We start from the raw sequence: 13636 nt of genomic DNA, 5'->3' as shown, positions 1-13636 counted from the left end.
TATCTACAGAAACTCCTGTGACATTGATTTTACCCTTTCTGTGAGCCAGAGTTCAGCAACAAAAACCTTTGCATGAAAGAGCTGGAAAAAAATGTCAGAACTCGAAATGTCTCCTGGTCAATGCCCTATTTCCTTAGCACAGAGGGACAGCTTTGCCTTTGTCTATTACCAGATCCGTCCTTCAATTTGAAGCCATCTGTTCCATGAACTTCTGAGACTTGGGCCAAAGGAACTTTAAACCAAGAAACCATTTCACCAAATGTCAGTCAGAGAGTCTGGCATCTGGCTGAAACCTAAAATCTCAGAACGTGAGGTTTCAGAAGACTGAAGCCTTCTCTGGAATTTCACAAAGTGTGGTGTGCACTTAAAATTTTATATTTATTTTCTGTTTCTGATTAAAAAATAATTTGATGTTCATTATAAATAGTTTAAAATATAAAGAATCAGAAAAAGAGTAAAAATGATTCATGATCACACCACACATATAACTATTACCATGTTGTTATATTTCCTCGTCTCCTTTTATATCTTGTTCGTTTTAAACACTTAGCATCATATTCTTTATACTGCTGTGTATATCTTCTCCTCCCTATGTATTTCCTATGTCCCTTAATAGTGAATTAAAATGTTAATCTATCATAGGGCAGTGCTATATTAATCAATTCTAAAATGATATAGATTCCAGTTTTGAAGAGTATCTTAGAAAATGTCTTTGTTCATATAACACTTCGTGCATCTTTGATTTCTGCCTTAATTTTTTTTTCTAGAATCACAATGACTATGACAATGATCAATGAATATGTATAAAGTTCTGAAACGTTTGCCATATTGACTTCTAGAAAATTGGTACTCTCTCAAAGCAGAGTATGTGGAGAAGGGGCTCTGTCTCATTGTATCCTGTCAACAGAATACCCCAGGTAACTGAAAAAATATCCAAATATTATTATTTTGAATTTTCATTGCTGAAATCAATCATCTTTCTGTTTCTCTCTCCCTCGCAGTCTGGTCTCTTAAATGCTGCTTTCTTACAACGGATAATGAACATAAATTCTGTGAAGCCCTGTTCCACAGCCTGCCCTAACCTGGTCCATCTAGGTCTCATTGGAGGAGTTTGTCCAGATCTCCTCTGCCCACTGCCTGGTATTTCAGCACTTCTCAGGAGGGGGAGGTGCACGCATGTCAGTGCTTGGTGACACTCTTAATCTGATCACGTCGAAAGCATATACAACCAAAATTTCTCAACATTTCTACCATCTTGTAGTTCTCAGTTGTTGCAAGTTTCCTCCTAATTAAAAAAAAAAAAGTCCTATACATATCTTCATTTGTACTACTTTTGGTATTTTTATACTTTTCATTTGTACTTTATTCCACCTTGAAGGATTCAAGTTGTGGTGTTTTCGTTTTGATAGATCAATCAGTACTTTCTCCCCAGCCGCCCCGCCCCCGCATACAAAGCAAAAAGCAAATTCAGCTTCCCCTGAGGTCTTGCCCCATGAGCACCCCTTCCTTCCTCTGGAGACCTCTCCTTCCCAGAGGAATCCTCTCTTCCAGACATCTACTCTAACCCAGGTATATTCTCAGCTAACCATGACATAATCCCCCGAAGTGTTAGATGTCAACCTATGAATTCGCTGAATCGCTCATGCTGTGCTTCCTTTCACTTAAAGGTTTTAAGAGAAATTAAAGAAAGATAGCAGCTTTCCAAGATCTAAAAGAATAAAGCTTTAAGGATAAGTAATGGGGAAAACACTTTGGATCGGAGAGCCTTATTTGGCGCTCCCTCAGAACTTGCTTCCCATTGCTGTCTTTTGAAAGACTGTTATTTTGCCCTGAAGTGTAAATTTGAATCCCAAGTATATCTTCAATTTTCTTAGGCCCTCAGTTCCATAATTATTTCGTTTTTACAAAGTATCTTCTTTCCGCATAATGGCTAACATTTGCAGTTCTGCTTCCTCCAATTGCTTTCAATTTGTGAGGAAGTTCACTGCCTACTAAATTGGGCCTGCTCTATGAACTTTGCCAAAAGCTCAAGCTCATAGCATTTTAAAACAAGAAGGGACCTTAATGGGATCAGATGAACTGCAAAGACCTGAGATTCTGAGAAATTAGTCAATTTACAAGACAATGCAGGTGATTGATGCCCTCCAACACTCAAGCCAATGCTTCTTATTACAATCATATCATTTGCTGTGTTGTTATTATTGAAAACTTCCTGTGAGATATATCTTAAAACCTCTTCAAGTGCATTTTATTTCACTTCTATTATTATCATAGCCTCACATTAACCTTTTCCTTTGTAACCAATCCTTCCTAAAAACTCACCCAGCTCCTGTGAAAAGGAATAGTTCCTAGATCGAAAATAAAAGCTACAAACACACAGGTGCAACTGCAGATGAGTCAAAAAGCTGGCGTGCTGCTGCTGCAATCCTCCTCATCACAATTACATTTTCTCTTCATCATGTGTTGTGCACCTGCTTCTAAGGGATGGGCTTCCAGGAACGCAAATGATTCTTCATCTGAATCCACATTTATTCAGCTTAATGAGCTATATGTATATGCTAATCTCTGAAACATCATACCTCAAAGAGGCGTGAGAATATATATATATATATATATATATCAATATATATTCATTATACATATGTATATATATTTCAATAAAAAGCAAAAGTAGGAAACGGCAGGAAAAACCTAATAGTTCAGTAGTGTGGTATACAATATGATGGCACGCTTGTTTCTCCTTTGAGCAGAGAGAATAGAGACATTCAAAACCAAGAGTAGTTTTCCTCTTGGGTTAAGATTTTTTCTTGTATAAGGCACAGGCTTTTAGTCTTAGCAGGTTTTCTCGGGACTAAAAAATGAAACACGATCGTTGTCTTCTATGACAAATAATTCCTGTCCTGTTTGACTAAGCAAGGAAATAACATCGTAAGCACCAGGATCACAAATGGAGGAAAGCTAAGCTGCTGAAGAGGAAAGGTCTTGCTTGCGGCAGCAAGCCAAAGTATGAGACCTGTGCAGATCCGATGCCCACACCCTCACCTAAGTAAGAGTGGGACTATCTTGGTCTTCAGAATGTTGGCAAGGCAGGAGGGTGTCCCACGTTTAATAGGGACTGACAGGTAAATGACTTCCACTCCTCCAAGGCATGGGAGGCTGTCTGGTTCTCATTGTCATGGCTTCCACCCTTAAAGAGCTGAAGTTGGGACAATCATGGTCTGACCTCACTGCATCTTTCACAAAGAGACAACTGTGCTGAGTCTTTTTATAGGTTACTGTGTTTACACAAGGTCAGTTCATTTAACTTGAGGGATTCGTTTGGAAGATTTAATTAAGAAATTTGTAAATCAGTAATTTGATAATCTTTGCCTGACTTAGAATAAGGCTAACTCTGACATAGTATATGCGTGTCTTAAAGCAAGACTAATTCTTTTTTTTAACCTTTATTAAACTGATTGAAATAGATTACTCAGAAAGCAAATTCTGAACCTCGGTGTACTGAACCTAGACAGACTGAACCCTATTTTATGAAATTACATCTTTTACATCATTAAGGAATACATTAAGAAATATAATATGTAAATTATAATCGAGGGATTTGGGAAGATAAAGCACTTTCAATTTACTGAGACTCATTTAAAGACAGAGGCAAAATGGGTTCGAGTTTAGTTCTTCATACCACAAAGATCACTTACATCAATAGAACTCAGAAGTTTATAAACTGGTTCACCTATGCTATTTTCTTTGACTCTGCCAAATATCCTGTAAGTCATCTACAGAAGGCATTTTTATTTCAATTTTAAAACTATAAAAACTAAGGCCAGGGAGGTTCTGTGCCCTCCGGATGTAAAGCCAATTGACATACAGTGATTTTAACTTACATTGAAGCTTATTGCTTCTAAAGGCAATTCAAGTTTAAAAAAAACAAAAAAAAAACAAAAAACCATCTTATCGCATTTACAATTACTTCCCAAGTTGTTGATGCATTTTCACATATATGTATCTCCTTTATTTGATATAAATGCTTACAGAGCTGAGCTGGGAATATGTCTTACTCATCTTCATGTCTTCTCTGCGCCATAGCCTGGTAACTTGCATATATTGGGGGTCAGGGCAGCCCACCTCAAATTATGCCTCAGTGGCACATTGATTATTTTGAATTAGAGTTACATGGGAAACAGCCATTGCAAGAAGGGAACTCTAATCTTCCTCTGTTCCCTTGAAATAAATCTCCCATGTGAAAGGTACCTTCGCTGTACCAGGAGGTAAAGATACAGCCTCATCACTAGAGACAGGGAATTCAGGACCAAGAAGCCTGTATAAACAAACCCTGTTACTTCTTCACTAATTTACTACCCCTAGCCCAAACTCTGCTTAGATTCTTCACTAATTAAGCACCCAAGCCTAAGTTTCTGTGTCTTGTCAATTCCTCACAAATTTATTGTTTCTGTCTAAAAAGTATAAAAGCTGCCTGCTTTGGCTACTTCTTAAGTCTCATTTCCATGAGACCTCCATATGTACAAATTAAAATTTTTTTTCTCTTGTTCATCTGTCTTGTGTCAATTTAACTATTAGACCAGCCAAAAGAAGCAAGAAGGGAAGGGGGAAATTCCCACCTTCCTGACACACACATTAACTAATCTTGATAAGTTGGACTGTACCTTTAACAGGGTCCCAAACCGTACGGGAACCCTGGGGTCCAGGTCCCCATGACACTGAAGGGTGGTCAGGTCCTTGGCACTGCCGTTGGCTGCCTGGGGGAAGGCCCGGTAGGGGCAGAGGCAGCCAACAGCACAAGGCCACAGTGCCAGCCAGAGGGCGGGGGCAAGTGAGGGCTGTGAAGAGGGACAGGGCTCCACCCTGTGCAAAGCCTCCCAGGACGATCCGATTGGCAGGGATCCCATTCTTCATCTCATGCTCAATCAAGGCCTTGATGGTCTCTGCTGCCTTCTTAATGCCAGCCTCGTCCTCTGGGGCATCTGGACTCAGCCCCATCAAGTCAAACCAGGAGGGCCTCACCATCTTCATGTTGAGTGTCGCAGGGGTCCGAGGCGCAAGGGGACAGGTGTACTTGACGTAAGGGAGCCGGAGGGTGGAGAGGGCGTCAGCGCAGCTGTGCCCTGTGTCTCCAAGGCCATGTAAAAAAATAACCGCAGCTGTTTCTTGCTCAGCTCCAGACACAGTGGCAGCATCCGAGCAGGGGCACAGACATGGTGTTACCACACATACACTGCAGGGCTCCACGGCTGGGGCCTCCACTCCTGGGGGTTTCAAGACCTCTCCGGAGATCCTCCTCTTTCTTCCGCCCAGACACACACTCTTCCCACTCTGCCGCCCTGCCTGAACTGAACAGATATTTTATCTTCACCTTCAAAGCTGAGCAAACAACCAAGGACTAACAGACAGCTGAAGAAAGCTTCTTTTGTGAAAGAAAAATAGCAGGAAAACAAACAAACAAAACCTAGAGGAGCCAGATTATACAAAGAAGAAAATGTTCAAAACCTGCCATTAATATCATAAGAGAAATTTGATTCATGAAACAAGAGCTTCCTGGTTTCAAAATTGCTACAAAGCTCCAGAAATCACCACAGTGTAGTAATGATATAGCATAGACAAAATCCATTCATTCTGAGAAAAAGGTCAGGCAATCCCAATTGAAGAATATTCTACAAAATATCTGATCAATAAACCTCGGAACTGCTAAGGTCAAAAAAACAAAGGAAAGTCTGAGAAACTGTCACAGAGCAGAGGAGGCTAAGGACACATGATAACTAAATGTAATGTGATATCCAGGATGGGACCCTTCTGCTGACAAAGGACATTAGGAAGAAAGTAGTAAATTCTGGATAAATTGTAGAGTGTAGTTTTTAGTAATATACTAATGTTGGCTCCTTAGTTTTGACCAATGTACCATGGTAACATAAGATATTAGCAACAGAGGAAACTCAGTGAGGAGTATACAGGAACTCTCTGTACTGTCTTTGCAATTTTTTTTTCTGTGGATCTAAAACTATTCTAAAATAAAATGTTTATGGGAAAAAAAATGAATGTCTGACATGATATTCACCTAATGTTGAAAATGGTTATTTCTTGGGGGGCCGGAGGTTGGCATCTTATACATTTTTCTTCCTTTTTCTTTTTTAAAATATTTTTTACTTTCATTTATATTCTTCTCTTTATTGTATAAATTCTTTATAATAATCATGTATTTTTTCAAAACCATAACCTAGTTTTCCTTAAAAACAAAACTCAACTGTTATGATGCCCAGGTTTCTGGCTTGGAATACTAGATGGCTGGTGTTTACCATGGCTAACTACTACTGCACTAATACTATAAAACTAACCACTGCAAACTCAGTGGCCTACACTGAACATTTATTTTTCTGGGGCTTCATAAATTAGCTCTGATTGTGTAGGCTGAGCTCCAGACAGCAGATTAGGTGCAGGTCAACTCCCTGTGTCTCTCATTCTCCTTGGACCAGTATCTAACCATTAGTTTTGCTCATGGCAACTGGACAAGACCACAGGAGAATGAGAAGAAACACATCATTCTTCTCAAAGCCTTGACCCCAAACTGACCATTTTCACTTCACCAACCTCCCACTGGCCTTCACAAGTCACATGGCCAAGCTCAGCACTGATCAGGGAGGGAAACATATTCTACCCTCTTTAGTAGGGTAGTACCGCAAAGTCACGTGGAAAAGAACATGGATGCATTATAGAAAAGCCATGGAAAATTAAGTGCAGCGACTCCATCTACCTTAGTAGTGTAATTTAATGAGAGGAGAACAGTCATTCCCTACCTATGTTTTTATACAAAACAGGCATCAAACAACTGATTTTGTCCCTTATATGAGATCAAGGGTAGGAACCTGGGTAGTCAGCACCCCTAGAAGAATTAGCCCACTCCCAGAGCAGGTCCCCCCATCTCTTCCTCTGGGAGTGGTGATGAGCGTTCAGATTCTTCCACCCCCTCCCCTTACAACAGAGCTTTAGGAGCAGCAGAACCAATATTGACACTGCTCCACCACGAAGCTTCCCATTAACAAGGATTTTTAAATTTTTAAGTAACTGTGGCTCTCTCCACATAGGCCCGCATCCCTTCTTTCCCTTCCTTTTCCAAACATAACTCTTTTCACTTTACAAAGGTATTTGCCTAGGATTTTCATCTCAAGACAATAACTAAACTCTCTAAATGCTGATTAACCAATCAAACTCAACCTCAGTCACTTCCCAACCATGCCACTCTGGGAACATCAGTGAACATCTCTAAGCCTCTATTTCCCATTCTGTAAAAAGAAGCAGGTAACACATGCCCTTCCTTTCTCAAATGGTTATTTTGAGAATGGATAAATTAATTCACTGGTAAGCACTTTAGAATCTCTCAATTGCTCTACAGCTACCTTATGTTCTTATTTAAAAATTAATTTGAGTCAGTCTACATGTTCTAAGAATTATTACAAAAACTTGATGATCTGATCAAAGGGTTAAAGAGAGGTAGGTTTTTTTTTTCTTCTCTTGTCAAATATAATGAAGTGCAGAATTCGGTCTCATCAATTTCTTTTGCCTTCTTCTGACAGCTAACGCCACTGGCAGACATCCAGTAGGAAAAAGTTTTCAGGCTTTGCCCAAAGGAAGCCTGTGATGTTATTCCTAGGGTAAATTATTCAGCTTCTAGTAAGTTGCTGTGGAAATTAATATACAGCAGCATATTGCTAATAACTTAAATTTAATGTTTTATTGTTTTACATCTAACCTTATGTTTTTATTTATTAATAGGTATTTTGCATTTTAAATAAAGAAATGTCTTTCATTTTCATTATTCATTTAGTGTTAGTTAAACTGAAGGTTAGATGTGACAGGAGTGAAATTTTCTAAGTAATAATAGTGTGGGTAAAACAGTCCATTAATATCACTGCATTAACTCCACAATTGGATGTTTGTTACAATCTAGCTATGTGGCTCTGCTATGGATTAGTTTTGTGTACAAAACTGTAGCTTTAATTAAATCAAAGAAGTTGCTAGTTATGCTTTATTTATGGACTTTTTATGCCAGAATAAAACAAAAATAAGTTTCAGTACTAATAAAATATAAAAACTACATTTCTTTCATCTGTAATTTATATGTTGGTAACTGTAATAAGAAGGCATTAGTATTTTTCAATGCCTAGATAATGATGAATAGCTACTTGATTTTTTTTTTTAACTCGAAAACAAAAAAGTAAATAAAACTATTAATGGCAAATGTAACACTGGATGATTTGCATAATATATATCTTGCTAAATAGAACTTGTGCCATTCACATATGAGTGGTGCAGATGGGGGTCGGCCTGTTTGATATTTTTAGGGAAAAAAAGAAAAAATTGTTCCCCAAGGGTATTAATTCTGTTATTGAACTCTTGAAAATAACAACCTCCATAGCCCAAACACAGCAATTAAAGGAATCAGCAGAGATACAAACCAAGGCAGAACAAAAGACCCAAAAGGAGAAGGGTGAGCCCAGTGGGATAAGAGAGAGCTCAGATGAAGACAGGCTTTTCATGACTCTTGCCACAATTACAATAGGCCACTGACATGAAGCCACAGAATGCAACCACTAAGCAATTACTGAGGTGTATATGTGTACATCTACATTTCCCTTCCAGTTGTCAGCTTCACAAACGTTTTGTCTGCAAGAAAAGAAAAAACACAGAGAGAAAATGTAACTGCAATGTAGGGTAGAAAAATTGAGAACTAAGTTTGGACAGTTAGATTACCAGTGTAAATACGGGCTCTACCAACCTGCTAGCTCTGTGGCCTTCCACAGGTCACACACCTTCTCTGCTTCAGCCTTGCAAGTAAACAAGGGTTTATTACTACCAGAGTTCTGTGGGTTGTTACAGGATTAAAAGATAGAATACATTGAAGCACTTTTTAGTAAAGGGGCAAAATAAGATCCTAAATATTATTATTTCAGTTTCAGTATTTGACTTATTTGAGCATCGTTACCTCTAGACAATTCAAATGTTTTGTGGGCACATATATATCACTGGTCAAATGTATGTTTTGACAATGTCTGTGTGGTTTGGATTAATACAGGCAGGATTTTATAAGTAAAAATTTCCACTTTGAGGTATAGGTAATCTGGTTTCTAAGTTGCTTACATCCTGTGAGTAACTGCCGAATTTTTTATTTTTGGTTCAGTCAGCACAGTCTCTCTAACGTATTAATTTGTTCTTCTCTCTGGCCATTTACAACCCAGTATAAGTGTCTGTTCTGCACAAGAGCCATAAAGAATAACACGAAATCTTGCACAAAATCTTCCATGTCTGGCCAAACGGCTGGTTTGGCTAAAGTCATTGACATGAAGTAACCCATCTGAGAGAGCATTTAATTGAACGACAAATGTGAAATACAGGAATTAGTATTAGCTCAAAAGAAAAAAATTGCTTCTGCTCTTTTTGGTTTAGATTATCCAGATGATCTCAGTCAATTCTTGGTTTGGCAAGTAGAGCTAGGACAAATAAATACTGAAATATCCTGGAATACTCCTGACATGTTGTATACTGATCCATTACCATGGGCGTTTCCTCAGAAGTCATTGGGATTACTGCCTGGATTGCAAAATTGCAGTTTGATTTATGCTATCCAGTTCATTTAATCCCCACTTGCATGAGTAATTGCATTGTAATTCCCACATGGTTACACACAACCCACCAGCCTGGAGTTTGAAGCAGACAAGTAATTCCATTTAACAGCTGTTAAAATAGGGGAATCCACAGGTAGCTCTCATTCAAATGTTAATTGCTCTCAGTGCTTCACTCATAAACCCACCCTGAAGTCAGGTACTTTAGGCTCTATTGAGAGGAGATATAAAAGGAAGATGAGTTACAGACATCCTGACAGAAAAGGAGGATGGATTCAGTCTTGGGTCTGAATGTGCCTTGGCCCTGGAACCAATATCGGCATGGAAATCAAACAGTGAAGGATGTTTGTGAGGCAGTAGTTGTTTCCCAGATAGTAAAGAGTTTGCAAAAAGACTCCTAGGGCCCAATGGTGAGTCAGTCAGAAAACATTTGCAAATTCAGGTTGTAAAAAGAGGCTGGAAGGAGTCAATTGACAAATTGCCAAACTATAAAACTATACTGAGTCTGTTGACAGTTCTTTTGGAATACACTAAATGACGAGTGGATTTGGAACTAAGTAAATGAACGTGGCAATTTTATTGGAGCTGACCATTTTGAATGTTGCATAGACAATCACTTTGTACATGGTTTTTCAGCAAAGTGCCTGGGACACTAGATTATCTTTTACCAGCAACTCTTCAGAGAAATGAGGAGTCTAAGTGGGGGAAAAAAATCAATAGCATGATTTGGAGTGAGTCAGTTTGTCACTTTGGACCTCAGTTTCTTCCTCTGTAAAATGAAATGATTAAACTAAATGGGTCTCTGAAGTCCCACCAAGGTTCAATTCTTGGGTTTCCAGTTATTTGACTATCTCTAGGGTCACTAAAAAAACAAAACAAGGGGCTTCCCTGGTGGTGCAGTGGTTGAGAGTCCGCCTGCCGATGCAGGGGACACGGGTTCGTGCCCCGGTCTGGGCAGATCCCACATGCCGCGGAGCGGCTGGGCCCGTGAGCCATGGCCGCTGAGCCTGCGCGTCCGGAGCCTGTGCCCCGCAACGGGAGAGGCCACAACAGTAAGAGGCCCGAGTACCGCAAAAAAAAAAAAACAAACAGGAATAAGTATTCTTATTCAGATACAATAAAAATGCTAAGCTCTAACTGAATAGGCTAGGGAAACAACCATGATTATCTGCAGGTATATTAGGTCTCAGCAAACAAAGGTACAATTAGAGTCAAACGGGGTGATCCAAGAGGAAAAATGGGGACTTTCTGCGGCTGACTTGCCTCAGAATTCTTAATTCCTTTTGTCTATTCAAACTCAACTGTCCAAATTTTAATTTTTTGGTCATTTAATTACATTTATTAATTATTAGTAAGTACTATCTGCCAAATACTCTTGAGATGCGAAAATACACACCAAAAACTAATGGCTAATAATTATAGATTTAATTAAGTTTTTCATGTAAATGCACAAGATTTCACTCACATTTCCACTTTCATGTTATGTTGTAGGCACTTCTAGAGGACAGACAATGCATGTAAACAATTATTTTTATAGTCACTCTATGAATGCCCTTTGTTGATGGGGGTGACACTGATGATAAAGAATTTCATCCCAAGAATTTTCCTATCTTTTGGAACTTGAATAGCTGGAGATTTGAGGAATTCAGTTACACTTATGAAAGTCATCTTGAATCTAGAGACAAGTGTGTGTGTGTGTGTGTGTGTGTGTGTGTGTGTATTCTTCATCAATTTAAAAAGATAATTTTCCAGTAATGGTAACTGATTTTGATGTACTGTGTGAGTTTATAAAAATCTTATTTCATTTATAACATTCATGGATTATTGTTATTTTTTATTTTTAATTATTTTTTAAATAATTGCATGCATATGAAAATAGCAAACATATATACATACAGAAAATGTGGGCTTGCCTCCTTCAAAAAAATGTATAGACTTCAGAATATAGATATAGATAGATAGATATAATATTCGTCTCATTGGTTTCTAATTCTTCTAATATTTTTTCTTTCTCAATTTGCTTCCCTTCCATTCATTTGTTCTATTAGCTACTCTTACTTACTGCTCCTCTCTTCACCCATAGTTTTTGTCATTACACTATTCTAAAAGATTTTCTCAATTTCTGCAAGTGCATCCTCTGGTCATTTCTTGGAGCTACACTGCCAAGATAAAATGAGGTGCCCAAATTTGGATAAGAGGTCAATCTTAGAAGCTCTGTCATAAATGACTGCAAGAAGCCAAAGTGCTAACACACATTCCACTGATTCTTGCTCCTGTCGCCTCCATATAACTTTATATTGCTACAAATTACTCCTCACATGCATTAGAGAGTCCCCAGGAGATATTCCACACGTGCTCACAAACCAGTCCAAACTCACTTGATGCCTCTGCTGCTCCACTGGGTCCCATAGTTCTTTCTGGGAACCACCATGCCCTTTCCTCCAATGTGAATCCCCTCGTTAGTACGGCTACTAGTACTAGTATCTTCTGCCACCATCAGTGGTGCTCTGGGACCCAGGAGATGCCAAAGCCACATGGTTTTCTATTACCGCATTTCTCAAAATAGCCTGTCCACAATCTCTCTGTTACCAAGAGTAAGGAGGTCCTGCCAGAATGTAAATGAACACTCTTCTTCCTTTATCAAGAATGTCTTGCTATCATGAAAAGAAAAATGTCAGCTGAAGTAAACAGTGTGCTCACTGACATGACTGATTTAGGTTCTGATTCAAGCTCCTTATGTCATCATGGACCAATTTATAGACTGGCTCCAGTCCCCAGACCACACTTTGCATATCTCTGCTCTATTATGCAGTGAGGAAGAACAAGGCGTCTCCCTACTGTGATCTTCAACACTTTACAGGGTATCTGAGCAGTAATGCTGATGCCCCAGGGCTTGGAGAGTTTCCAGGTGAAAGAGCTCTTTTACATTTATTCAAATGAGAGTCACACTTGAGCCCTGTGAGAGGCAACACAGGACTGGTGTCGAAACTCATACTCTCCTCAGAATCAGCACCCTCCTCCAGTCACTAAGTCTTTTGCTTAGCAAGCTCCTCATGCCAGATTCTTTCCTCCCTTAACGATGAGTTCTCTTCCAAGAGGCTCCTTGAGCTTCATGTAAATGGGCCTCTTCCAGGTCTATCCCACCAGATCACCAGACATGTCTCATGCAACTTGACACACAAGCTTGTAAGCAGAGTGGAACTCAAGCTTGATTCATTCTCAAGGTCACTATTCATTTGTTCACCATTTGTTGAGCAGTATGTGCTAAGTAGCACATGGGGTACAGAGGCGGTTAGGGCATGGTATTTACCAGAAGGGACCTGGAAAATAAGTTCAGATAAGGTATGTATACAAATGCATACAATATTACATGAATTCCGATAAGTATAATGAGACAAGTATAAAATGTTTATAGAAGACAGATGTGACGTGATAAAAGCAGAAAAATATTTGAGTAAGAAGCTACATTTAAGCTAAGTTTTAAAGCGTGTTTATGATTTATGATTAGGGAGAAGGGTTAATGGAGAAGCAGCAGTAAGGCGACTGTGAGACTAAAACTGGATGTTTTCATTTGTGTTATCCTGGACTCACTCCACGCCATGCAAAAGGAATGCGGTGATATTGTTCACATTCTGATCTTTACTGACTGCATAAAATAATAATAGCAAATGGTACAAAGGTACTGATGTATCCACTACAATTTTTATCATAATCTTAGCTTATACAATATAAACATTAAAGAAGGAAAGAATATGATTTCTGGTGCTTTGTCAGACCAGTGCTTTGAGGATGTGAATAAAAGGACAATGATGAATCTAAATGGTTTGAAAGCTAATTTCATAGCAGCTATATTTGTGCAAGATGGTGATTATTATCTTGGGAGGCCTTATGATTATTTGAAAGCACTTCTCCTTAAGTTAGAGAAAACTTTTATACTATCAGTAATTTCCTTGCATTTTTTCCCTACTGAACTTTAATAGCTTCCTGTGCTCCCAGTTAGATTGATTTGG

General features: G+C 38.9%; 1 pseudogene; it reads right to left on the bottom strand.

Annotated features, from left to right (window-relative positions):
- Positions 1-2397: 2397 nt before the first annotated feature.
- LOC132424429 (acyl-protein thioesterase 2 pseudogene) lies at positions 2398-5279 on the bottom strand (annotated as a pseudogene).
- Positions 5280-13636: the final 8357 nt, after the last annotated feature.

The sequence above is a fragment of the Delphinus delphis genome, chromosome 4 (assembly GCF_949987515.2).
Source record: "Delphinus delphis chromosome 4, mDelDel1.2, whole genome shotgun sequence".
Classification (NCBI taxonomy): domain Eukaryota; kingdom Metazoa; phylum Chordata; class Mammalia; order Artiodactyla; family Delphinidae; genus Delphinus; species Delphinus delphis.
Note: the sequence above shows the minus strand (reverse complement) of the source record. Positions and strands in the feature narration are given on the sequence as shown.